Source organism: Tursiops truncatus, chromosome 6 (assembly GCF_011762595.2).
Source record: "Tursiops truncatus isolate mTurTru1 chromosome 6, mTurTru1.mat.Y, whole genome shotgun sequence".
Classification (NCBI taxonomy): Eukaryota; Metazoa; Chordata; class Mammalia; order Artiodactyla; family Delphinidae; genus Tursiops; species Tursiops truncatus.
This window is the reverse complement of record NC_047039.1, coordinates 105,029,539-105,057,216: the sequence shown is the minus strand read 5'-3', so window position 1 is coordinate 105,057,216 and position 27,678 is coordinate 105,029,539. Positions and strand designations below refer to the sequence as shown.

At 37.3% G+C, this 27,678-nt stretch overlaps 1 protein-coding gene and 1 long non-coding RNA gene across 5 annotated transcripts in view; one reads left to right on the top strand and one right to left on the bottom strand.

Moving 5' to 3' along the window:
* Positions 1–27,678, top strand: part of NR6A1 (nuclear receptor subfamily 6 group A member 1) — a 206,960-nt gene that overhangs the window by 53,326 nt on the left and 125,956 nt on the right. The window lies entirely within an intron of this gene.
* Positions 1–27,678, bottom strand: part of LOC117312667 (uncharacterized) — a 51,636-nt gene that overhangs the window by 18,737 nt on the left and 5,221 nt on the right. For all 3 annotated transcript variants that reach the window (XR_004527097.2, XR_012332662.1, XR_012332663.1), the window contains exon 2: positions 3,249–3,355. This is a non-coding gene — a long non-coding RNA (uncharacterized lncRNA). The remainder of the gene's footprint in view (positions 1–3,248; positions 3,356–27,678) is intronic.

Below are 27,678 nucleotides of genomic sequence, written 5' to 3'. Positions count from 1 at the left end.
TCCCTTGGGTTGTTTGGTCCGCAGTTTGCATTCATTGATCAGTGAGTTGACTCAGACTCAAACCCACCGACAGCAATGAATGTTGAGTGCAGCCATCAGTGTTTCAAGTTGGTGAAGTTGCCCTGGCCTGTCCCAACTCCTGGCTCTTCTTTTCCACGCTGGATTTTTGAGGTCTGGTTCTGGCATCTCTCTTAGTAACCAGCCGTTGAGGATCCACACAATTATAGATAACATTGACAGTAGAGCTGGGAGATTCTTAAAGATGGAGAAACTATGGTTCAGGGAAGGGAAGGAGCTCTTGGAAAAGCTAACGGGTAGCTCTGTGACTACACAGGCAGTGCTTGCATACTGGTAGGTATAAACAAGAGCTGAGGACCCTATTTCTTTCTCTCTGTTTTGAACTGAGAATTACGAGTGCCTTTCAAAGTAAATTAGCACAGATTATGCTTTGGGTTAAATAATAATAGCTTACATTTATTGAGCATTTTTGTGTGCTAGGAATGGTACAAAGCACTTTATATATTATCTTATTGAATCTCAAAACTCTATGAGGTAGGGATACTTATTATCCCCCATTTTATACATGAGAAAGCTGAGACTCGGACACTTGCTCAGGGTCACACAGCTAGTTAGGGAGTTCTGAGCCAGGATTCATCCCAGATCCTTCTGACTCCAGACGTGACTTTTTACTTGAATTTAACGAACATGGAAATCAGCTTATGTGTGGATGGAAATGGTGAGGCAGTTGCTGTTTTCAAACAGCTCATATTCTAATGGGGCTGTCAGAACTTAACTACCTTAACTGTAATTGGAGGTAGAATGTGTTAAGAACTGTGCAGACATTGGACAGGTCTGTGCTATTTTTGCTTATTAAATCCTCCCCTTGTCCCTAATTAAAGGTTTTGAGGGGACATGGGAGAAATGGCTGTAAAATACTTAACTGGATTTTACTCCAAAATGAAATACATGTTTTTAATAAATCTCTTCTTGCTACATCCAGTTTCTCTCCAGAATGGCCTATTTCTAGGAGACATTTAAAAACGTTAGGTATTATCATGGAGCTTTCCTTATCTTGTTGAAATGAAACACTTGTTTGTCGAAAACACAACAAAAAGCAAGGAACAATGGGCAAGAGAAATAGAGGGGAGCTTTTAAAAAATTAACTGGACCACCTCTGGGGGATGGGGAGCGGGACTGATTTTGGTGATCTAATGTGATATGTGAAGGCACAGCATGCTCCTTTGCTTCAGGAAATATAGTGTTGTCTATAAGGACCCCAAGGTACAGTCAACGGTCGGTGGTTTTTTCAAATCCCAAACTCACCGACAGCGTTGAATGTTCCTTGGAGTCCTCTGAAGACTGGGTCCTGGCCCTGGCAGCCCTTCTTCAGCCTGCACCCATGTTTCAGGAGCCAGTGAGCCTGAGAGACCACTGCTGATGGAGCGTCTCACATTCTTTTCCGGGTTTGAAGTTGTATTTAAGAAATCACTTTGTGTACAGCGCAGAGCTAACAAACTTCAGGATTGTGAGGCTGCAGTTATTTATATATAAGCAGACTCAAATGGATATCTGAGAAAAGAGCTTTGAATAGTATTATTTTGTAATTCTGAAAATATCAGATATCCCATTTTATAGTAGTACTTTAATTATTAAAGGGCAAGGATAAGAAAGAAATTAACATATATTGAGGACTTACTGTATACTGGGATTTATATATTTTTATCTCCTTAAATTCTCAACGTACTTTGACCTCATGAGAAAACTGAGTCTTAAGTGATTTGCCCAAAGTTACACAGCCAGGAGCCAAGGTTGCAAGCTAGACCTTGAATACTGGACTTTATGATAGCAAAAACTCACTGATTGTACTGCCTCCTCCGTTGACCACCACAAAACTTACTGTTGTGTATCTGGGGGCAGGACCTTCAGTGAGATCTAAGTCAAACAAGTAAACATCCTCTTCTTATTTGCCTGTAATAATAGTAGGTGAAATGTTTCATAGAAGAAGATAAAAAAAATTGACCTTTATAATTGGTGATCTCTCTAGCTGAGATCCTGGATCACCAAGTTACCACAGAGGTTCAGGGGTAGTCTATTTTCCATATTGAAAAAGCAAAAAATAAGAACTCTACCACCTAATAGAAAGCCTGCATTTCTCCTTAGTAAGGTCACAGAGAGTAACTAAAATGTCAGGTGTCTTAGCTTCTGGCAGAAATGGTATCAGTGCATTGTAGACATACTGGTTATTTTTTATTGCCTGTTGAATGTCCTTGATGAAAAATCTGGAAAATGAATTAATTACATGGAATTTTTCAGAATATAGGGTTTATAATGGGAGGGATCCAGGCATGCTCCGTAGAAAAAGTGCTTATAGAACTGCTGGCTGAATTGAGGTTAATCTTTAATCCAGGATAGTTATTACCATTTGCTTTAAGTTTAAATATTAAAAGTTGACTGTTCTCAAATTCATTTTTAAACAGCCAAATGGTACACATTAAAAAAAAAATCAGCCACTGAGAATTTGGTTTGGATATAAACTGTTAACGTTCTACATCAGTTTAATTATCTCACCCTCTGTCAAAAACACTTCAGTTAGCCAGCTTTGTTGAGTCCTCAGTATTATGACAGTAAATTGTATACAATCGACAACAAAACGTCAAGCAACTGTTACTGTGTGGTATTTTAAAAACTCTTTAATGGGTTTATTTTAAATGGTCTTCTCCTTGGCCTGATAATATGAAGAGAAGTCAATGTCTTATTCCATTTTGATAATAGTCAGGCTTTAAAAAAATACTGACCTCTGCTCCCCCAAACCATTAGATGTTTACAAAATATGATTTCTTAAATTCATGGCATTCTAAAAAGAATGCTTTTCGTAGACTTGCAAAACTAGAGAAGAGTGAAAGGTTTCTAAAGTGACGTAGGGGTGTTTCCCATTGTGTTTGAGACAGTTAATTTTCAGGGCAATAAAGGCCTTCGTTATCTTCATTCCTTCAATTTGTTTTAAATCCTTAAGTTTAGTTTTTATCATCAAGCAAATTTAAGGCACGCAATGGATCTTTTCAGTGAGTTTGGCCAAGAGATGTATGTACTCAGTGCAGAAGTCTAGGGGTTAAAAAAGTTGAGGGTTAAATTAGCCAGATTATAGAAGCTACTACACATTTAATAAATTGGTCCAAATTAATAAATTCATTTAGACTGGTTCTGAGTTTGTCAAAACTCACCATGCCATCCTTTATTGTTTCACTTACCTCCTTTCTTTCCTTTTCCAGAGGTACTACGAAATATTGTGAAACACACATTGCTCTGAGTTGGAGATGTAAATGTTTTCATAGTCCTCTTGAGGCCTCTTGATATACTTGAAAGAAACAAGAAGCATAAATTTAATAAAACAATAGGTATTTGAGAGATTAATAGCATAGAAGAGGAGTCACCGTCTCAGGTGGCTGTCTGCCCATAACTTCCCAAACACTATACAGGGAACATCTCTAGAAGTGTTTGAGGTAATGTTGCTATTCTTGAGGACAAAGTCTTAAGTTATAAAGATGACAACAAAATGTCAGCATGAATCCATGTTTCTCTGAGCCAGACTGCCAATGTTCTGCTTCATCCTTCTACTAACTCAACAGCAGAATCTTTTCTAGGAACCCTTTCTCCTACATACAGCCCTTGCCATCACTGAGCCCAGTGTCTACGCAGAGAACTATACATAGACACAGCTGATGACAAAGAGGATGATTGCTGTGCTGAGGAAATGGTATGGACTATGTTAAGGGAGAATAGAGAAAAGAAGGGTTAATTCTGCCTAGGAGTGAGTGCCAGGAAAGGCATATCTTTTAAATGGTCACATCTGATCTGGGCCTTGAAGGTTTAGTTGAATTTTTACTAGACTAAGAAGGAAAGATATTCAAAACTCTGTACAGGAAATCCTAGAGGCAGGGAAGTTCAGATAATGGTGAATAGTATTGAGAGTAACCCCTCAGAGCCTCAGTTAACTCATCTTTAAGATGCTGGACAAATAGCACTCGCTCTTCCTGTGCACTCAGCTGTGAAAATCACAGGAGGTTATGTATGTGAAAGTAACATGCAAATGTAACTGGTAGGTCTCTCTTCTCATTGCTCTTGGTTCATATGTGCTAAATAGAATAAATGAAGTACCTTATCATGATAGACTTCTCCAATTTGATTTTTATTTGGCTTTTTTTTTCCCCTTTGAAGTGACTATAGTTTACATTTTTCGTATATTAATTGTTTGGGGAAGCAATATTAAAAGAGCACAGACTTCAGAGCCAGAATCTTGACTTTGCAACTTAATAGCTATGTGACCTTATTTAACCTCTTTGTTTCTCTGTTTCCTTATCTATAAAATGGAGATAATGATAGTATCTACCTCATAGGACTGTTCTGAGGACTAAATGAGGTAATACATGTCAGGTTTGTGTTTTTATATAAGTTATTTCAAAATGATTTAAATTGTTAAAATCGTTTACAACTATTATTTATGTTACTAAATAAAATTGCATGTTTTGCCCAGAATTTGGTTTCCAGTGCATATACACTAATGTAAAAACCTTCTTTTATAATTAAAACAATGTCTGACTAGCTAATACATAATATACATATGTATATGTGTGTTTTAAAGACATTTTGAAATTAATGCTCTACCACTTTCTTTGTGACCTTATGTAAAGTTTTTATCTCCTATAAGCTTCAATTTCTTCAATCTGTAAAAATGAGAATAATGTTAGTACCTATCTCATATTGATTGTGAGAATTAAGTTAGGTATATAATTTAAAACTCTGTGGAAAGCTATGGATTCTCTCCCTAAATACATGCACGTAAACACAAAAATTTGAAAGGAGTTTCATTTATGGAATCTAAGAACCCATCCATAGCCTCCCTACGAACTTCAGGATGAGAAATTCTGACCAGAGCTTTAGACCAAGATTTTGCAATCTGTTGTCACTGGTGTAATATTGCTAGTTTTGGAAATCTCAATCTCCATCTTATTAGGAGTGGCTGCTTGCCAGCAGTAGTGCAGACTCACCAGCATCTAGTCACACCTTTCCCTATAGCATAACCTGTGCAGTATAACCTAGGAAAATGATAACTATAAAGATGTAATATAATGATGGTCTCTGGAAGAGTGGATATTTAGACTTCATCAAGTTTTGTACGAATTGCAGGTACCAATCATTAATTAGTAACTCTGTGCTTGTACAGTTAGCAGCTTTCTAAAATAAGTTGCAGGAAGAGAAGTTAACACAAATATTTGAATGAATTTATCTTATTTTGCAGCAGTTCCCTATCTCGCGCCTCCCTGCAACAACTTCCCCAGCAACCATTTGGTTTGGATCTGATTCCAGCACTTTGACTACTAATTCTGGCTTTAAGTTAGGCTGAAAAATTGTGTTGTTTCAAGGCAAAGCTTACAAAGGAGGCTGCTAAATTCAGAGTATTTACTTGAATATTAGGAAGCGGGGAAAAAAGAGTCTGCCAAAGATTGCAGTTGTATATGGAATTATTGGTCTTTATTATATTTAGCCTGCTTGAGGTTTTTACCAAGGAGTTGAGAGGTAGGAATAGAAGCTTAAACTTAATAGCTTGGAACATTTTACTATTTGACATGGCAACTTTATATCAGGTTTCTTCAGCTATTTTAGATGAGTCTAGAAGACAGGAGGTGGGAGGCCAACTCAGTGAGATAGCAAATTGGTCAAGTGCCAAAGGCATTATGGGATGCACACTTCAAAGCCTATCAAAATATTCTAGAGGCCACCTGAATTCTACATCCTTTAATTACAGTGACTTCATGTGTTTTGAGGTATTACTATTTTAGATTATTTTGCAAACCCACTGGAAGCAGGACTCTGTTTTTCCATGGTAAATTAATTCACAGGATATCTGTTATCAGTGAACTCTTCTAAGTAACTCTGTACCAAGGATTGTTGTCTAGCTGAGACAAATGAGTACATAAATGAGTTAGGCATTGAAAGTTGTAAAAGAAATAGGAGCCCAAATCATGCAGTAGCTAATATTCATGGGAATTAAGGAATGAGCTGGAAAGAATATTGGGTTTTGTTACAGTGTGTGAAAAGTGTTGGAGGAGATTTTTGAGAGTCCTTTAGAGCAACAGGCATGTGTTTGCAACAACCAGTTAATGAAACAGTTAATGAAATAAACAAGAACAGCGATCAGAGGACTCAATCTTTCCTTTTTTATAATGAAACCCTGTTGATGTATCAGTAACATAGGACTTTGATTTCTCCTCTGGCCCATTTTATTTTATTGGGTTAAAAATTTAATCATATGGTATTTTATTGATGCTTTAAAAACTTGACCTCTATTGTTACAAAGTTTTTTATTGCCTCAGGTAGATTATAGCTTTGTGTTAAGGCATCATGAGTCACAAGTACTAATTAAGTATATTTATGCCATAACTTCTTAGTTATTCATAACATTTAGGTAAAATGCTTTTTAAATGTTGTTTTTCTTGACTGTTTCCAGCAAATAGTTGAATCTTCGCAAAATATGTCTTAAAAGTTTTATTTTTCTATGTATATTGTGTAGAAAAGCGATGCTTAGATCTGCTTTCATAAATGAAATAGCAGTGTACTTGGTTGGGTAAGCTATTAATACTTGACATACTGCTCTTAGACTTATGTCTCCATTGCTAACCTGAAATTAGACAATCCTGATGTTTGAGTGGGAATGCTAATAGTGGATAGGGGAAAACATTCTGGGATGAAAGAATAGAAAATAAGTTCCAGTCTATAGTTTTATAACTTTCAAAGCTATCAAGAGTCTTACAGGTCATTTAGTCTAATGATTTCCAAACCTGACTTTGCATCAGAATTAAAAGTGGCGGTGGTGGGGAATATAGGTTGCTAAAAATGCAGATTCCTAGGTATCACCCTAGACTTAGTAAATCAGATCCTTTAGGAATAGGTTCTGTAGTTTTCACAAGCCCTCAGAGGGTTCTGATGTAGCCATTCCACAGACATTTGGGAATCTCTGATTTAGGCTAAGATCTTTCTTTAATTGATAAGGAAACAGATGTTGAAGGGAAATGAAGTCACACAGCGAATCAAAATTGAAATCCTTGACTCTGTGTGTGTGCTTGCATTTTTTGTGTGTTCACTTATACCACACTACCTCTCCACCATGAAAAAGCCAGTTTTTTGTGGATGTTTCCTAATGTCCTCTTGGGCATCTGCAGAGCACGTCAGGTCATCTGCCTGGCAAGTCAAACATCTTAGCCTTAGGGAGGCACTCAGAACCAGTGCAAACGGACCATTGACTTGAGTTTGGTATGCTGACCTGAAGCATTTGACTAAGTAAGCAATGCTGAGTGGTGTTGGCTTAGAAACTGTTCATGGTATGAAATGAGAAATAGCCGTAAGTGATCAAAACTCTGAAGGCCCTCCAGGCTCTGACATTTATCAGTTGCTGCTACACTTTAACACTTTTCTCTAATCAAAGGTGACTACCACTGGATGGAAGAGGCTTGCCCAACCTCTGGCTGTTCTCTGGGGAGGATTTTATTTTAATTGCCAGTGAGAAGTTAGGAATGATTTCAAAAAAGATCAAGAATCTCCAAATCCACTTCAGCTTGGGCTCCTGGCCAAGTGTCCATCCTCAGGAGGGAGTTGGTGTCAGCTGCTGCCTTGTGACTTGAAGTATTTTTTAAAAACCCAAAGCCATTACAGAAGTCTTTCCGGAGTTGGCAGGCAGGAGTAGCACCAGGAATCAAGGTCTGACACATGTCATCAGCCTGGAAAAAGTGGAGTTTGGACACTAATGATGGCTCTTGTCGAGCCTCAGTGTGATAAAGCCAGGAGGACTCAGCTTGGGGGTTAGTTTGCATAGGAGAGGAGTTATAGCTTAGAGAACACCTGCCAGGAGTTTTCACTGCCCCAGCTGTGTGTCAGTAACAAATCCTTCACCCTTGACTCCTGTCACTTCTTTTTAATGGGTGATGGTAGAGTCGCTAGATGGGTGAGGAAGAGAGGCACTTGGTTATATATCTAGCACATCTCCCTATTTGCTTGCTTTCTTGCCATTTAGTGTAGAACTAAATGTGTGTGGCCATACTCCAGGCTAGTGTTTTGTTCTGTCTACATCTGAAGGTGTACTGGGCCAGAGTCACAGGTCCTGTATTTCCCTAAATGCCCCTGCTGGTGACCACACAAATGTTTTGATTGAGAGTTACGAGAAAGCTTTTTTGCTGATATATCTCTCTGTTAGAAGTGTTATTTTCACATCCCATCTCTGCCATTAAGTAGCTCTCTGACTTCTGGTTTAACTTCTGCTTCTCATCTAGAGGTTAGTAATTATTTGTACTTATATCACAGGCTTGTGAGAATTAAGTGAAAGCAGCAGTATAAAAATACCTAGGACATAACATTCAAATTTCAGTTACTGTTACTATTGTAATTAATTATTTGGTCAAACTTCCTGCTTACTGGGAAGAATGGAATGAGGGGCTTCTAAATTATTGTCTTAGTGAATTCAGGAATCGTGGTCCAGAATGAATGTAAAATTGAAATCAGGAGACCCAGTCTTGACTATGCTGTATGTTACTTCAGTTTTCATAGTTTTCCATTAAGAAAAATTATATCAACCATACCCAAGGTCAGATCTCTAAGATCTCTTGCCATACAAAAACTCTACATTTGTAAAAATTATTGAGGTTTCCAGGAGCTTTTGTTTATTTGGATTATAGCTATCACTTTACTGTATTAGAAATTAAAACTGAGAAATTAAAATATTTATTAATTCATTTGAAATAAAAACAAACCCATTACATACCAACATAAATAACATTTTAAAATAAAAATAAGTATAGGGCTTCCCTGGAGGCGCAGTGGTTGGGGGTCCGCCTGCCGATGCAGGGGACACGGGTTCGTGCCCCAGTCTGGGAAGATTCCGCATGCTGCGGAGCGGCTGGGCCCTTGAGCCATGGCGGCTGAGCCTGCGCGTCCAGAGCCTGTGCTCCACAACGGGAGAGGCCACAACAGCGAGAGGCCTGTGTACCGCAAAAAAAAAAAAAAAAAAAGTATAAAAGTAGTTATTTTTTTCTCCAAAAAGCTTAGTGAGAACTGTGGGATTATTTTATATTTTTGCAGCTCTCTTTAATGTCTGGCTTTATAAAAGTCAACTGAATTCGCATATCTGCATGTATCTGCATCTGCTTTCTATCTGTTTCAATATGTTATTTTGGCTGAGGTATACAAAGAAAATCTGGCCTCTATCCATACATATATATGGAAAAGGGAGGAGAATTTTAATAGTTTCTTCAGATAATTGTATATATTATTATTTTTTTTAAAGATTTATTTATTTTTTTTGATGTGGACCATTTTTAAAGTCTGTATTGAATTTGTTATAATATTGCTTCTGTTTTATGTTTTGGTGTTTTGGCCGTGAGGCATGTGGAATCTTAGCTCCCTGACCAGGGATCAAACCCACACCCCCTGAATTGGAAGGCGAAGTCTTAACCACTGGATAGCCAGGGAAGTCCCTAGAAACACTTTTAAATATTGGGAAGCTGTGTTAAGCACACAGTGGCAGATATAAATTTTCCAAAATTCTAATTTTTGTTTAAAGCCTTGAATTTTATCATTGGCAACAAAGACTGTCAGTTATTCTCCTTGAAATGACATGCTCACTTTGTTCATTTTCAAGAAAATCTGTCAAACATCCAAGTCTGAATTACCATAATTTTCTGTTAGTTGTTCTTTCAAGTAGATTGGTGATCCATGAAAAAATTGGCTAGTTGAGTATACAACTCAAACAGTAGCTCAAAGTGCATTTCCTTTGGGACAGCCAGTGTACAGTAGAATTGCTTTATGTGTACTTACCATTTTTTTCACAAAATATAAAAAAACTATGTACTCAAGCGTCAAGATTTAATAAAACCGATAAATCTTATTGCTTCATCAAAGACATTCTTCAGTTAAAATGTCTGGGTTCCCCCCTCCCCTGCCGCACCTGTACCCCCCAGTGTGTGGCAGTGATGAATACAATGACTATCAGTATATTTTGGTGCCACTGCTTTAATTAGTGCTAAGGCCAGCGATTTAACTTAACACTGTCTTTGCCCCATCAGTGCAAATGTCAAGTGAAAAAGGCAAATAATGTCTTATAATTAGTACAGAAATAGCTTTGATCTTGCAGACTCTATGAAAAGGGTCTTGGGGACATCTATGAACCACACTTTGAGAACCACTACTATGGAGTTCCAAATGTTAGGAAACTCTAGGCAAGTGGTAGAAACTTCCTTAATCCCATCAGACTCAGAGGGCTGCTGTAGGCTGCTGGAGAGAAGACAACCTGTTCTGGGATCCCCAAAGGGCTTAGTTTGCACGTAGTGGAGCTCAGTATAGGTTGATCAATCAATATAAATTGCCAAATAATATATCTAACAATTTCTTTTTTGTGCTATACTTAAAAAGTCAGTTTTTTTATGTTCTCATGGTAAACACTGTGTATTTTCTGAGTCTTGCTGATCCTTCTGTTTGTTCAGTTACCTTTTTATAACGAAGTTAGTTCAATTTACTTAACAGATGGCAGTTGGACATGTGTTACTATGTGTGTTTTATTCTCATTGTGGGTAGATAAGAAGTAAATCACATGGGATTTGCTCTTTTATGATCTTGGGGAAAATAAGCAGTTAAACAACATATCAAGCGCTGTCCAGATGCAGAGGTGAATAGTACCTGGCATAGGGTTCAGTGTTTAGTAGGTATTTATAATAAATACTTCCTTTTCTTGAGCATCCTTTCAGTGTCAGGCATTGTGATTTTTTTTTCCAGCTTTATTGAGAAATAATTGACATATATCACTGTGTAAGTTTAAGGTGTACAGCATGATGGTTTGATTTACATATATTGTGAAATGATTACCACATTAGGCTTAGTTAACATTCACTATCCATTGTGATTTTATGTACATATACATATATGCACACACACACACAAATATACTATATTCAACATGTCACATATATGTAAGTATATATTTACAATAAAGTTTGTATAACTAGATAAAGTATATAGATACGTATTATATATGTATATGTAGTATATAAAAATCTATATACATATGTAAATCATTCACATTTAATCTTCACGACAGTTCTGCCAGGTATTTGGTATTACACTTACTTTATACATGAGACTCTAATAGGGGGTGTGATTTGCTCAATGTCACAGAACCTTGGTCTGTCTGCTGCCAAACTTTCCAGTATATGCCTAATTGCTCAGAGGGGTGAAAGCAATATGGGCTGGACTGGATAGAATTAATTATTTTCCCAAAGCAGATTTTTCCTAAAGCTTTCCTAGACATCTTCCTGGTATCTTGTCTTTCCTCCTTGATTCTATAACATTTCTCATGGTGTACCTTGTATTACAGTTGTGTAAACTCAGTGAAAACAAGCATTTTGTTCAGATATGTATCAGGCACTTGATAAATATTTATATAAACATATTTTATTAACAGTGAATTAAATTTAATTCATTGTTTATCTAAATAGTATATAAATGAAATCATTTAAATATAAAGTTAGTTTTTAAAATATGCTTAATATTTCCTTTTGAGATGTGACTAATAACCCTGTAATCTGTCTACTCTAAAAGTTGCAGTATGCATCTGTTTTGGTGGAGCGGAGTGGGTTCAGATGTTTTATTTGCAACTCCTAGGTTTGAAAAGCAATGAAAAATATGAAGATTTTTGTTCATATTTCTAGTGTTGATTAAGTAGTACCCTTTTTGGCTCCTGAGAGATGGTTCTATGATAAGATAATTGGGGAGGGGTTGCTGATTTGAGTTGATACTACATTTACTTTCTGGATGAAGGCAGATGGAAGAAAGTTGTAAAAGTTCAGCTTGCTAGTCTTTTTAACATAAGAGATAGTCAGTTTGCAGCTTAATAAATCAATTTAGAGATCAAAGCACCCTCCATAAGGTGTCAGTCACAATAAAGCCAGTAACTGGCAGGGGGTTATTTATGTCTCCAAAATAAACAGTAATCAGAAGCAGCCAGTATGATAATTGTTCTATTTTTGTATAGTCTCTATAAAAAGATTATTTAAAGAGTAACATCTGTATAAGGGGCTGACCATAAATGCTTAGCTAGCATTGTGAGTGGAAACTTGAAGTCTGGGTAGAGAAAGGAGACTAGTTGTCAGTTCTTTGTAAGCCACATGCCAATTGGGTGTCTTTGCTTCCTAATAAACCCTCAGCTTATCTTTTTGTTTCTAGGAAGTACATAGGGCTGGAGTTCTTCCCTTTGGGGCTTTCTTAATACCATCTCAAATTTTTATTTCCAGTGGAGTCTTAACTAAGTTATATGAAAGCAAACCAACTAAAGGAATTTATCCCTAAGTTCAATTCTTAAGTCTTTCAGAGATACTTGGTTACACAAATGAATTCGTGAAAATTATGGCTTTTAGAAGTAGAATATTTGTGTTGCTCTAGGATGTGGAGGTGAGGAGAGGGCATTTCTGGCAAATTACAGCTTAGTCCATGTAAATCGAAGGGAGTGAGGAGTGCTGAGGAGGTGAGAGAAGTAACACCCTTTCTTTGTGTTATCTTAGTTAATGCTTCCAACAACACTTCTGATAAGGTAGTGGTTATTGCATTTGTCACTGCACTGAGATATGCTGTCCCACTCCACTGTTTTCCAGTTGACCCTAGAATTGCTTGGTTTGCATATACCAAAGTAATTTAGTATATATGTTGTCCAGTCACATGACTATATTAATTTAACAGTGGTGCATATTGCTAAATATATCAGATCAACTAGGTTGTGTCATTTGATTGAAATACTAAATTATGCAGTAACTGACAGGTGGTTAGATGTACATACCAAACATAGGACTTTACTCCATGAAAAAGCTGTTGATTAGCTTTAAATTTGTATGTGTACTAGGTCTAATATTGTGTAGGGATCTGGCTCATTTAGGAAGAATGTCAGCTTTTAGGCATGAGAGCATGGCCTTAAAATGGTTGTGAACTTTAAAGAAAATGTAATTGGGGTGGGATTTATTCAGACATTGACAGGCAATAAAAATCAACATATGAAGGGTTTAAATTTTCAGTTGAATGTTCTTTTAAAAATGGCTTAGAGGGGCTTCGCTGGTGGCACGGTGGTTGGGAGTCTGCCTGCCCATGCAGGGGATGCGGGTTCATGCCCCGGTCTGGGAGGATCCCACATGCCGCGGAGCGGCTGGGCCCGTAAGCTGTGGCCGCGGGGCCTGCGCGTCCGGAGCCTGTGCTCCGCGGTGGGAGAGGCCACAGCCGTGAGAGGCCCGTGTGCCGCAAAAAAAAAAAAAAAAAAAAAAAAAAGGCTTGGAAATGTACAGACCTTCTTATTTAAAAAACTGTCTAGTGTATTTTCTTTAGGATTTATTTAAATCAAAATGAATTCCACTTTTCCTTTTGGTCACTTTTATGCTAGCATTCTCAGTCTTCTGCCCCTTTCAAATGTTGGGGGGCTTACGGGCATTCTAAATATGTAGACTCTTTTTTTAAACTACACTTTTTAGGTCTTTTGCCTGTTTCTACTATTACTACTTTGAGTCTTGCATAAATTTCTTTTTTTTTTTTTTGCATAAATTTCTTATGTTTAATGGGATCATTATGGCCAAAAAATGTACGATTGAAATAGACATTGGCAAACTATTTAAGAAAACAGAAAAGTAAAGCCTAGATCTGATTATTAATGGTGAAAGGAAAACCTAACAAGTGAAGAATAATGCTATCTGAGTTCAGAGTATTAGATACATTGGGAGGAAAAGGTTACAAGGGAATCTGTGGGCTGCTATAAATGTTCCATAATTTTGTTCTGGGTGGTAGTTACATGTATGTATACATATGTAAATATTAATCAGACTTATTTAAGGTTTGTTCACCTTACTGTGTGTAAATTATACCTCAAAAAGTAAAATAGTAATAATCTTTTCTGAAGCAAATGTGGCAAAATCTTGATCATTGTTGAATAGGAGTTGATAGTTCATTTTACTATTATCACTGTTTTTATGAAAATTTAAAATGTTTCATGATAAAAATGAAATGAAAAATCCTGTCACTCTAAACAAGTCAAATTACATCTACTTTATGAGAGCTACAAGTGGTTTTTTATTCTCTCTTTTCTTTAACCTGTCATTTTTCATATTTGGAATTTTGTGTTTTATTGGATATTACTGGAGAGGAGAATGAAATCTTGTTTTTATAATATCACTTGTTGAAAGAGGACAAATCCGGTCTTGATCTTAAAACCAGCTTATATGTAAATTCTTTCCATTCTTGAATCTGAGTGGAGAAAAGTCGGACCACTTAGCTCTATTAAGTTCTAATTTAGCATCAGTTTTAAAGGGTCTTTCATAAGTCTATCTAATACTTATTGAGGATTTGCCATATATTTGGTATTGTGAGGAGTATCTTGTGGGGTGATGTTACTATTTCACTTAGCATTTGAGGACACTGAGGATCTGACGTCAAGTAAGTTGTCCAAGTTCTCATGGCTGAAGTAGGGAGGGCTCCCCATTCTTGGCCTCCAAAGGATACTATCCTAAGCTGCCAATGTCAGAGTATAAATATGAAGAAAATTAGCATTCTTTGTAATTGACTCTTTATTACCACAAAAGGATAATCACTAGTTTAAGAGACATTCATGTACTGTTTTAGATGTCTTTTTAGAGCTTGTGTTGAGTGGCCTTTAAAATCTCAGAATCATTTCTAACACTTTCTTAATACCTTGGCAACATGGCTTTGTCCTTTAAAACAAAATCTGGGGTAAAGGGAAATACTTATTTCCCTGTTGTATGAAAAAGACTATTTGTAGGTCATCTTTTTTAAAAAAGGCAAGAACTTCTCTCTCTAAACCACATTAGAACCCACGCCAACTTGGTACAGGGCCCTTACCAGAGTAATGATGTCAGAATTTGAAAGAGTACATAGTGCAGCTGCCAGAGCTCACACTGTTTAATTTCAACACTGTCTGTCTGCCAGAGTCCACAGCTTGATAAATTTTTCTGTATGTACCAAATTATAATCACATATATTTATCTCATTGGGGGAGGGGAAATAAAGAATTATTGTTAGATAAACTTAACTGCTTTCTGAGGTAATGGTGCTGTTTTGCCTCTCACATACTTCTGAGCATCCCCCCCAGCCCCGCCCAACTCCCAAGTATTTATTATCCTGCGTGAATTTTTCCAAAATGTGACACTGAGGGGCAATTCACACCTTGCCTAGTTTATGTTTTGTGAGGAAACCCTTCCCTTTGCATGGTTCTCTATTCAGAAAGTTCCACGTGCTACATTCCATCCATTTGCCAAGTCTTGGACTCTTATCCATACTTATTTGAGTATGCAATTACACATTACACATACTGGCAACAGCATACTTCTCCCGGCCTCTCTTAGAGAAAGCTCAAAGCCAGAGGAGCAAATCCAGATGGTCTTGAGTCTGGCATCCTCAATTCAGAATTCTAGATGGCAAGACTTCATTTGGAAGCGTACCAGGCTTACTCAGCACCTGTTCTTGCTAACATCACATTTTTATGACCAGAGATTCTGGAGTTTTCCTCCTTTGCTGAGCAGAAAGAACACCACACCAGAGCTGCATGGGAAGAGGCTCTCCATCATTTGAGGGAAGTATTTAATTTGCTTCCACAGGCATGCAGAGGAGGATAGCCTTGCTGCTCGGAGTTAAGTCTGGGATGAGAGCGGGTGCTACTGCAGCTGCAGCTCCTTAACCAAATCTGGCCTTGTTTAATTTTTAAATAGTCTTAAAATGTTTTGGCATCAACATAAGTGAACCATTACAGGCTCTCTGGCACCTAACATAGTACCTTTTACAAGGGGGAGGTGCTCAATGACTAAATTCAGTCACCATTTATTGAACTCTCTGTGTGTACTGGGCAATGTACTAGATGCTAGCGATGAATAAGATCTTTTTTCAAGAAGCCCACAGTCTGGTAGAAGGCATAAACTCTTGAACAGATAAGCTACAATTCATTGATTTTATTTGTTGTCGATGCAGTTCAGTATTTTGTTCATTTTGTGAGTCCGCTACAAAAACCAGTCCACAGGATTGACATCGTGACCTAAGAACAAGCATGGGATTTCTTTTTAATTCTAAAATATGGTACTCGCTGGCATTTTTGCCTCTTTAGATACCTCTTCTGACTTGCCCAGGAAGGAATGAAGATTTGTGGAGTGTGGAAAGATGTCAGAATAATGCAGAAAGACCTTTCTAAGAAGGCTTCCAGAATTGATTATTCTGTTCTAAGCAGTCTTTATCTAAAAAAGATAGGAGGATGTACCAGTCTCTCTAGATAGCTCTGTTGGTTATCAGGCTCTTGTAAGGTAAAAGTAGGAAAAATTATTTCCTTCTCTCTGTGCAACGTAGGCTTCCTTCATCTGAATTGTTGCACAGTTAGGGCAGAGCCAGAAAACACATTTTTCCCCCCTATTTCTGGACAGATGAGGTCATATTTCCTTAGTAGTGATAACAGTTCTTGTGTATAACTTGTTATTCTTTCAGCCTTTTTCCCTCCATTTTTGAGGATGAGTATTTGAATATTTTCATTGGGCTTCTCTTACCCATAAGAAGAATGTTAAATTGTTTATGTCCAAACTTATTTCCCCATTGCTTTTTTTTTTTTTGACCGTGCTGCGCAGCTTGTGGGATCCTAGTTCCCCGACCAGGGACCGAATCCAGGCCCTCGGCAGTGAAGGCATGGAGTTGGACCGCCAGGGAATTCCCTCCCCATTTCTTTGATGCAGAAGTCTCAGACAAAACATGTATACTGCTGGTATTAAAATAATAACAGCTTATACTTATATAGTACTTATGTTCCAGGTTTTGTTTTTAGAGCTTTACAAATAAAGCAATTAAAAAGAAGGTTGTTTTATCCTCACAACAGTCCAGTGAGATAGATGGTTATTATTTTTTACATTTTAAAGATAAAAACAGGAAGGCAAAGTAAGGTAAATAACTTGCCCAAGATCACATAGCTAAGTGGCAGAGCCAGGATTTAAATTCAGGAGTTTCAGACCCATTGTGTTCTTAATAAGTGCACTATACCATTTCATATGCAGTTTGACATTGAATGATACAGAGTTCCCTAAAAGTAGGGGATAATAATAATATCTACCATTTGTGTGCCTCCTATAGCTAGGCATTATACATGTCACTTTACTTCTTTTCAATCTTAATGGGTATGTGAATTGGTCCCATTTTGCAGATGATAATATCAGCATTTATGGAGAACGTAACTATGGGTCAGGCATTGTATTTAAGTGCTTTACTTTGTATTATCTCATTTAATGTTCACAGTAGTTCTGTGGATCATTACTGTTCTCATTCTGGATATGAGAAAACTGAAGCTAGAGATGGTCACTTTCCTGGAGTAAAATAGCTAAGGAGGTCTCTTGCCTATTTTTGCTGTATACCTGAAACTAACACCAATATTGTTAATCAGCTATACTCCAATATAAAATAAAAAATTTTAAAAAAATAGCTAAGGAGAGATAGAAAGTTAAGATTTAAATACAGGTTTGCCTTCTCCAGACCCCAAGCTCTTGATACCACATAATACTTAAAGAGAAGCAATAATTAGCTATAGATATTCCAATGATAAGGCGAATCTCAGAAGACTGAGCCTAGCTCCAAATCTGTTTCTCGTCTTTAATCCTCACATAGTTTGTTGATTAATTGTGAGCCTTTCTTTTCTTCTTCATGTGCTCATAATAGAGAAACTTGAGGTGTCACAGATAGTCTTCTTGTTTGAACACAGGAGATCCTTGTCTATCTGATTTAGTGAACTTGTCCTTTATTAAGGCTTTGAATTTTTCTTTAATTCCATTTGCTGGACTCATCACTCTTTATAGATTTGTTTCTGTTATCTTCACAGGAATTTCTAGAAGTTATAGTGGGGAAAATCATAAGCATCTATGAGGTTCTGTTTTTGAAATACTGCACTTTAGTGTATCTTTATCTTCCTTTGGATTGTAAGTTTATTTTCTTTACCACCTAAGATGTGGTGTTGGAGATTTTTGTTTGTTTTAAATTAATTTTTAATGTGAGAACCTTTACGTGTCTGTCCCGTTGAGTCTCCGTAGTTGCATTCAAGTCTTGAACCTCATGTATCACCCATTTCCATTGGCAGAGTCATATCTAATAATTTCAGAAATGAGTATGTTTTCTGTCCCTTCTTCCTTTTCTAAATATATTTCCCTTTTCTATCATTCTAGATTTTCTCTTCTTTCTCTTCAATCGGTTGGTCACTTAGATTTATTAAATCTACCTCCCAAATACCTATCAAACTCTGGCCCAAAGTACTCAGCATCACTAGATATCAGAATAATGAAAAAATTTTAAATAATGGCCACCAGAATGGCTAAAATTAAAATAACAAACAAAAAAACTGACCATTTAAAGCATTGCAGAGAACAATTGTAACACTCAACTTCTGCCAGCAGAAGTAGAGTGTAAGTTGGTACAAACATTTGAAAACTCTTCAGGAGTACCTTTGCAAGTTGAACATAAGCAATTCCATGTCTAGGCATATACCCAACAAAAATGGATAAAGTGTATGCTGAAAGAACATTTATGAGAATGTTCATAACAGCATTATTTGTAATAGTCCCAAACTGGAAACAACTAAATATCTATCAACAATAGAATGGGTAAATGAATTGTGGTATAATCTGTAAAGTGGAATACTGTACAAACTGTCACAGTATGCAGCAGCATGGATGAATGTCCTATACAAAATGTTGAGCAAAAGGAGCCAGACACAAAAGATTATAGTCAGAATAGTGGTTACGTTTACTGAGAGGATATAATGACTGTGAGGGGGTACAAAGGAGGTTTCTGAGGTATTAGTAATACTCTATATCTTGATTTGGGTGTTGGTTCCACAAGTGTGTTCACTTTGTAAAAATTCATTGAACTGTACATTTGAGATGAGTGTGCTTTACTTTTTACACTGGAACAAACACAAATTTTAAAAAGCTAGGCAGAAGCTTGGTTTAAAAGTTTGAGGGGAAGCATAGGGCTCAAGGACTTGTGTTAAGAGACCATTTCTAGTTAATGACTTGGAGTTAGTCACTTAACAGAGGCCTTAAATTATAACTTTTTAAAATTTACAGTAAAGGGCTGGAAGGAATCACACCAAACCAATAATACTTTGGGTCAAGAGTAGGGTTGTGAGAGAATTGGTGGGGTTTTACCTTTTATTCTGTTTAGTACTTCTCACATTTTGAGTTATTTTTCAATAATATTTTAAGCATGCTTTTTTAAAAAGCAATTTTAGTGAAGGAAATGTTAAGTAAGTAGCATGACAAGTAATAGTGAAAGATACTTGAGGTCAAGTGGAACTTCGGTGCCCTGCAAATCAGATCTCATTTAGCCATAGTTATTTTACAGTTCAGTAAAACAGCAAGAGAATTGCTCAGAGGTTGAATAGAGCAGAATGTCAAAATAAAACAAGCCCTGGCCTCCCATTTGCATCTTAAAAAAAAAAAAAAAAAACTGTGGTAAAAAACACATAACGTAAAATTTATCATCTTAACTTTTTAAAAATACATAGTTCATAAGTGTTAAGTATGTTCATATTGTTCATCAACAGATCTCTAGAACTTTTTCATCTTGGAAACTTGAAACCCTGTATCCATTAAACAACTCCCCATTTTCCCTTCTTTCAACCCCTGGTAACCACCATTCTACTTGTTTCTATGAATTTGACTACTTTAGATAGCCCATATAAGTGGCAGTATACAATACTTATCTTTTTTTGACGGGCTTCTTATTTCACTTAGCATAATGCCCTCAAGGTTCACCTGTGTTGGAGCATGTGACAGCCTTTGGTCTTTACTGCCACTATTGTGGTCAAAACCATCATTTTTTTCATCTGAATGATTGCAGTAGCCTCAGTATTCTCCTTGCCTCCAGTCTTGCCCACCTCTAACTTACCTTCTACCCAGTGGCTAAATGCAAATTTGACTTTAAAACTTGATGCCCTGACTGCCGTTAAATAAAATCTAAATGCTTTCAGCTGACAAAGGCTTTCACTTATGGGGCCCTAATACACTAGTTCCTAAATCACATCCGTTTCCTTATTGCTCCCAAACTAGGTACACCGTTTGCTCCCAAGCTAGATACACATCTTAATTTTTTTCTTGATCATACTGTTTCATGTTCCCAATCTGTATTTGTTGACAGTGAATCATGAATGAATCATGACTTTTAGTGAGGCACTTTGTCATTTATGACTCTCATTCAGCTGTATGAGGGACTTAGTATTTTCCCATTTTACAGCTGAGGCAACTGAGGCTCAGAGAATTTTAGTTAGAAATTCTTTGATTAAACCCATGTTTTCATACTGTCTCTGCTTTTTCTCTACATTTTACTGCCTGCCCAAAATTAAGGATCTTTTCTGGTGAATTCTAGTTATCTGTTATCAAAAGGTAACCATGAATTTCTAGGAACTATTAAAGCAGAACAAGTGCCTTAAAATAATGTTAATGATAATTTTGCTTTACTATTTACAACAGGCTTTCACATTCACATATAATAATCCAGAGATGCTGTTCTTTTAAGATATTATATATCCTTTTAAATAACATTACAATATAAGCATAGAGCATTGGTGCAATGGACACTAGTCTATTTTAGCAAACACTGAATGTATTTCTCCAAATTAGACTATATTGTTTATACTTAAGTAAATTTTTAAGAGAGATTATATAGTTATTTCTGCTTTTTCTGGAGACTTGAAGCCTAATAAATAAATGATGTCTAGCTATTTTTAAAAGTTCCATGCATAGTTTAGACTGCATACTTGCTGACATTCAGAAATCTATTTTCATCATATGTAAAATTACATCGTACTGTCCCATATTCTTGTGATCCTGGAAACTAGTTCTTTTCAAAGTTAGAAGCAGAAAAAAATTTATCTAGTCTTTGAAAGGAAAAATTTTAAAGAAGGAAAAAGTCCCACCAAACCATAGAAAATCAAACTGCTATAGTGAACTGAGCAGTTCGCCTAGGAACCAGTCGTCTGGACTGTGCTGTTTCTTAGCAGTTTTGACAGTGGACAAGCTTTCCAAGCTTCAATATCTTCATCAGTAAAATAGGTGCTAATAACAGTACTGGATTCTTTAGATGGTTGTGTTTATTAAATGACATGTTTAGAAAAACATTGCACAGGTTCTGACATGTAGTAGACCCTTGATAAATGTTATTTGCTATTATTTGGGGAGGGCGTATTTTTGAAACATATTAGGTATATATAAGTATCAAAGTCTTAGCAGATGGGAAGCTTTACCAGAAATCTGACCTTTCACACTGAGCTGATCAGCTTTCATTTTTGGACCATGCCGTTACTGTGACAATTTCTCTTCTGTGTGATATACATATTCTCAAATATCTGCAGGAAACCTGGGGCATCATTTTCTCTTAAGGAGAAATCCATCTTGTCAGACTGAAATTAAGCAGGATTTACAGGGAAAATTACAAAGAAATGAAAACTGATAGTAATTTTATTAGCTATTCTGTGGGAAGTAAAAGTTTTTTTTCTTCCTGTCAGTGTTTGAATTCCTCTTGACTGTAGGTACTTGGGTAAACATTACTTTGTGCTGGTATGAGGCCATGTAAGTGGAATCTGTTCAATTGGATTTTACTGACATTGGGCTTTTTTTTTTCTTTCTTAAGAAATTTTGATTTTTAAGTTGATTATTCAGTACAGTGTGTGTCCTCAAAGGTTTTCCTTCTTCTAGTTAAGGCCTGAAATATTTAATGTTTCAGCAATTAGGCAGGGCAAATGTTACATGATGTAAGAGGGCCAGATTGGGAAGCATACTAAAGGCAAGCTTTTTGAGGAAAGAACTCTTTTTAATGACTTTGGATCTCTTATACATAAAAGTACCTGAAACAAAGTTGTCATTCAGTAAAGCTTTGTTGAATAAGTGATATTATTGGTTATTTTCTTGTCTTGGTAAGAATTTATAGGACTTCCCTGGTGGCGCAGTGGTTAAGAATCTGCCTGCCATTGAAGGGGACACGGGTTCAATTCCTGGTCTGGAAAGATCCCATATGCCGCCGAGCAACTAAGCCGGCGTGCCACAACTACTGAAGCCCACACACTCTGGGGCCCATGTGCCGCAGCTACTGAAGCCTAGAGCCCGTGCTCCGCAACAAGAGAAGCCACCGCAATGCGAAGCCCGTGCACCGCAAGGAAGAGTAGCCCACGCTCACCACAACTAGAGAAAGCCCGTGCGCAGCAACGAAGACCCAACGCAGCCAAAAAAAGAAAAAAAAAAAAGAATTTATAGTAATTTCTATTATAAATTTGGGAAACCAAAAATTTATATCCATAGTTAATACTCTTTGCTCACTCCTAAAATTTGAAAATAATTCAGGTGTGAAAACACTGATTTTGTGCATTTTAATTTATCACCACAGTTTTCCATGTTGTTTTTCTCGCAAAGGTGGGATTAATTCTTGATTCATGTCATTGTTTCCAAGTAATGAACACATCTACAAGATAGAGTGATTTGATTTGATTTGTTTTTACTTCTGAGATTTGGGGAGCCTAATGTTCAGCTTCCCTGTATCCTGTTGGAAGGTTTTCAAGATTTCTGTCAACTGCCTATCATTTTCAAGGGTGTATAATTTATCTTACTAGGGAGTTTCTTCTATTTTCTTGTCCTTATTTCACTTTGAGTTTTCCTTTAGAACTCTTCTTTTTTCATTATTGAAGAAATGGAAACCTTATTATATTTGGGTACCAGCTAATTATGTATAGCACATTCTCAGTGTTATGAGCTTAGGGTGAGACAGGTGCTATCAGTTCCTGTTAGTAGGAGTGTAAATTGGTCAAACTAAAAAAATTATCAGAAATGTAGTTAGTGATTTCTGTATAAATATGTTCACTAAAGTATTACTTATAATAGAAAATAACTAGAAACCACCTGGATATCTAAAAAATATGTCATTTTTACAGACTTTTAAAAATGCTTTTAAGGGAACAAATTAGAATATAAAATTGTATATAAAGAATTGATTCCATTGTATATGAACTACACCAAGATATTAATAAGAATTTTCTCTGTAAGTGGGGTTATAGGTGACAAATTTTCTTTACATTTTTTTATTATCCAAACTTCTGTATAGATCAGGTGTTAGGAATATAATGACAAAAACTCCTGGTATTTTAAAAATCACTGATAACTACAAAAGAAGACTAGAGGGAAATTTATTGACAGTGGTTATCTTTAGATAGTGGGATGATGAATAACTTTTTTTTAGATTATGAATAACTTTTTGTCTTCATATTTTTTGTGCTTCTCAGTCTATCTTCAGTAAGCATACTATTTTTATAAGATGAAAAAATAAGTTATTTTATAAAGTATATCACTATAGTCAACCAGGAATTTTCTTTCTCTATGAGACTTCCATAATGATCTTTAGGGGAAAGACATACTTTCTTTGCCCTGCTTGATGGCTTTGGTAGACTTGAGAATACAAACCTTTTTTTTTTTTTCTCTAGTTGTGGCGAGTGGGGGCTACTCTTCATTGCGGTGTGCGGGCTTCTCATTGGGGTGGCTCCTCATTTTGTGGAGCAGGGGCTCTAGGGCAGGCGCGGGCTTCAGTAGTTGAAGCACACAGGCTCAGTAGTTGTGGCTCACGGGCTTAGTTGCTCTGTGGCATGTGGAATCTTCCCAGACCAGAGATCAAACCCATGTCCCCTGCATTGGCAGGCGGATTCTTAACTACTGCGCCACCAGGGAAGTCCCTCCAAATTTTAGTTATGTTTCTTCTATACAATTTCTGATTAAATTAACTGAAACAGTAATACTGCTGGAGATAAAGTGCTCTACCTTTTGAAATCTGTGTGAGTGCAGTGATGCATTTCACCATTAACATCCCAACTTCAAAGTATTTTTCTCACAGTATTCTTGCTATCTTGTGTTTAGCATATACAACCAGAAACTTCAGTAATCAGAAGTAGCAGTTGATCCATTAATGGATCTTGCTCTGCTTAGCTCTTAACGTCTGAAATAAATATTTTAGATATACATAAGCCTTTAAAACCTGTTATTTTTTTTAAAAAACTAGAGTGATTCTCATATACATGGATATAAAAGCAGAATGGATAATAGTAATATCCGCTATTTGTAAAACTTTAGCTATGTTTGTCAAACATTTGTGGTATTCCAGGCACTATGCTAGACGCTGACAAACATATTTTTCACAGCAGTTCTTTGAAGTAGTATTATTTTCCCTTTTTTCTCCTAGAGGAGGTATCTAAGGTTCAGAGAGGCAGATTTGTCTTGGGTCATGCAGTCGGTGAGTGCTTAAGCTGAGACTGGATTCCAGTCTTTGTGACTATGATGCTTGAAGGACAGGACCTTTGTCTGGTTTGCCATTGTATATTCAGTGCCTACAACAACGCTTGGCATATATACTAAGCATTCAACAGATAGCCTTTGAAAGAATGAACTATATACCTAGAAGCTTTTAAGTGGCCAAGCAGAAGAGATTGTCTGTTCTAGTAATATAGGATTATACATAGAAGTGAGCCTGATAAAATGTAATGCTATTAGAAAGCCAAATGGAGATAATTCTAACAAAATCTAGGTCATAGTAACAGATGACCAGATTGGGAGCCTTTTTTTTTTTTTTTTTTTTTTGCGGTACGTGGGCCTCTCACTGTTGTGGCCTCTCCCGTTGCGGAGCACAGGCTCAGCGGCCACAGCTCACGGGCCCAGGTGCTCCGCGGCATGTGGGATCTTCCCAGACCGGGGCGCGAACCTGTGTCCCCTGCATCGGTAGGCGGACTCTCAACCACTGCGCCAGCAGGGAAGCCCGGGAGCCTCGTTTTTGATTTAACTGTATAATTTGTTCTGAGTACATTTGCCAGCTCTCTTTTCCAGTTGACCTTGCTATTCAGTGAACAAAGGAAAAGCAAAATACACATGATATTGGGTCCTTGCCGGTGGGGAAAAAAAAATCTGTGTGGAAACCCAAGTTCTGTAAGTGTCAAGGAACAAGAATGGGAATTTCTTTTTGTTTGTTTGTTTGTTTTTTTGTTTTTTTTTTTCGTTACGCGGGCCTCTCACTGTTGTGGCCTCTCCCGTTGTGGAGCATAGGCTCCAGACGCGCAGGCTCAGCGACCATGGCTCACGGGCCCAGCCGCACCGCGGCATGTGGGATCCTCCCGCACCGGGGCACGAACCCGTGTCCCCTGCACCAGCAGGCGAACTCTCAACCACTGCGCCACCAGGGAAGCCCGGGAATTTCTTGATTGGGATTTGGGTACTGGGAGCCTCAGATTCTGTGGAAATAACATTGTGCCATTGTGGTATATGGAGACACTTTATTGTTAACAGCAACTTCTTATATAGTCCTATGACAACAAAGACTAAATGCCAATTGGAAGAGAGGTTAATATTTAGATACCTCATAGACATGGTACTAGTTTGTACGATAAATTGTTACAGAAGCCCGGTTTTGACTCTAGCCCTAGCCCTGCCTTCTTTTCATGTTTATCATCCATGTCTGAAATATTCTTGGTTGCTAAGAGCTAGCTGAGTCATGGGTTGAGCATTAGCTAGCTGTGTGGTCATGATGTCATAGCATGCGCCATTAAAGGAAATGGTAAGTGCTAGGAATTTAGTCTTAAGGAAGGGGGTGAAGGAAATATGTATCACACCTAATGCTTCAGTGTATCACGGTCTGCTCCTGGATTGTTTTTCTATGTTCAGACACCCTTTACTCTTTCCCCTCCAGAAATTTTCTTGTTTTTAATCATCATCTGTCAAAAGGAGACTGAATTTTTGTATGAGATAGTGGTTTGCCACAGATCTGAGTAATGGTCACTGTGAAACCACCCTATGTTTGTTTGAAGGTGTTGGGTTGGCCAAAATTTTTGTTCGGTTTTTCTGTAAGATGGTTCTAGTAGCACTTAGTTGTCTTTAACCTCATTCGAAACGATTTTGTTAGCTTATAGTGTGACAGCTGTCGTATCAGCGTGCATTTAAAAAAACAGCTTATCAAAATTGGTGAATTTTTATGTAGCCATTTTAATATTAAAGATGGAAAAAAAAAGCAACATTTTCAGCATATTATGCTTTATTATTGCAAGAAAGGTAAAAATGCAGCTGAAATGCAAAAAAAGATTTGTGCAGTGTGTGGAGAAGGTGCTGTGACTGATCAAATGTGCTAGAAGTGGTTTGTGCAGTTTTATGCTGGAGATTTCTCGCTGGACGATGCTCCACGGTCGGATAGACCAATTGAAGTTGATAGCGATCAAATTGAGACATTAATTGAGAACAATCAACGTTATACCACGCAGGAGATAGCCGACATACTGAAAATATCCAAATCGAGCGTTGAAGATCATTTGCACCAGCTTGGTTATGTCAGTCGCTTTGATGTTTGGGTTCCACATAAGTTAAGCAAAAAAACCCTTTTTGACCATATTTCCACATGCAATTCTCTACTTAAACATAAGAAAAACATTCCGTTTTTAAAACCAATTGTGACGGGTGATGAAAAGCGGATAGTGTACAATAATGTGGAACAGAAGAGATTGTGGGGCAAGCGAAATGAACCACCACCAACCACACCAAAGGCTGGTCTTCATCCAAAGAAGGTGACGTTGTGTATATGGTGAGATTGGAAGGGAGTCCTCTATTATGAGCTCCTTCTGGAAAGCCAAACGATGAATTCCAACAAGTACTGCTCCCAATGAGACCAACTGAAAGCAGCACCCGACGAAGGGCATCTGGAATTAGTCAACAGAAAACATATAATCTTCCATCAGGATAACGCAAGACCGCATGTTTCTTTGATGACCAGGCAAAAACTGTTACAGCTGGCCGGGAAGTTCTGATTCATTCGCCATATTCACCAGACGTTGCACCTTCGGATTTCCATTTACTTTGGTCTTTACAAAATTCTCTCTCTCTTTTTTTTTAATTTTTAAATTTGTTGTTTTTTAAAATATTTATTTATTTGGTTGCGCCGGGTCTTAGTTGCGGCAGGCGGGCTCATTAGTTGTGGCTTGCCAGCTCCTTAGTTGAGGCGTGTGAGCTCTTCGTTGTGGCATGCATGTGGGATCTAGTTCCCCGACCAGGGATTGAACTCGGGCCCCTGCATTGGGAGTGCGGAGACTTAACCACTACCAGGGAAATACCACAAAATTCTCTTAATGGAAAAAATTTCAATTCCGTGGAAGACTATAAAAGGCACCTGGAACAGTTCTTTGCTCAAAAAGATTAAAAAGTTTTGGGAAGATGGAATTACAAAGTTGCCTGAAAAATGGCAGAAGGTAGTGGAACAAAACGGTGAATACGTTGTTCAATAAAGTTCTTGGTGAAAATGAAAAATGTGTCTTTTATTTTTATTTAAAAACTGAAGGAACTTTTTGGCCAACCCAGTATTTTGTTTCCATAATGGCTTGAAATCCATTAAGGTCTTGTAGTTTACCATCTCTCTTTGCTTGAATCAAACGGAGCTGAGGGTGTACCTTCTTTCGTATTCTTATGAACTATGTTAGTTCAGCTTCGAAGGATGGCACGGCAGTTTCTCCAAATCATTTGGTCCATTCTCAAAGTTTCTGAACTCAGATCCCTACCATTTTTTAAATGAGATGGCCTC